Consider the following 618-nt stretch of genomic DNA (forward strand, 5'->3'; position numbering starts at 1 on the left):
GCTCTTCCGCTTCAAATGAACCTGTGGAAGGAGGAATGGATGGAGGTAATAAGAGGCTCCTGCCCACAGGACTCCCAGCCCTGGGGACTCTGTTTGTCATCAGGTTCTCCCAGCTGGAGCCGTGGTGTTTCACACGCACAGAGAAAGGAGGATAAATTCTTCTGTGACCAGTGCCTCTCACAGGCCCTGGTACCATCCTTGCTTACACTCTCCCTTCCTCAACACACACTACCTGGGCTTCGCTTTTTAAAAAGTATTAGCTGCTGGTGAGTCTCCACTGCTGTCCTCTGCCAGGGTTTCAAGAGTGGGAATTAGGAAGACATATGAGAGATGAGGAAGTGCAGGGAGAAGGGGATGCATAGGTGTCCCGAAAGAGAGATCCCTCTCCCCGTCCATTGCATCATTCTGAAGTCAGTGAGCACAGAGCTGAGAACAGAACTCCAGTCACAACTAATCAGGACAAGAAGTGAGCACTTTATCCATTCACTTACTCACTTAGTTTTTCATGCAGAAAAATATACAGCAGTGCCTACCATGTGTTAGACACTGTCCTGGGCTCTAGTCTTACAGAATCTCAGGCTGTTTAAAAAACAGTGGGTTAAAATTATGTTATAAATA

The sequence above is a fragment of the Propithecus coquereli genome, unplaced genomic scaffold (genome assembly GCF_000956105.1).
Source record: "Propithecus coquereli isolate 6110/MARCELLA unplaced genomic scaffold, Pcoq_1.0 Scaffold594, whole genome shotgun sequence".
Classification (NCBI taxonomy): Eukaryota; Metazoa; Chordata; class Mammalia; order Primates; family Indriidae; genus Propithecus; species Propithecus coquereli.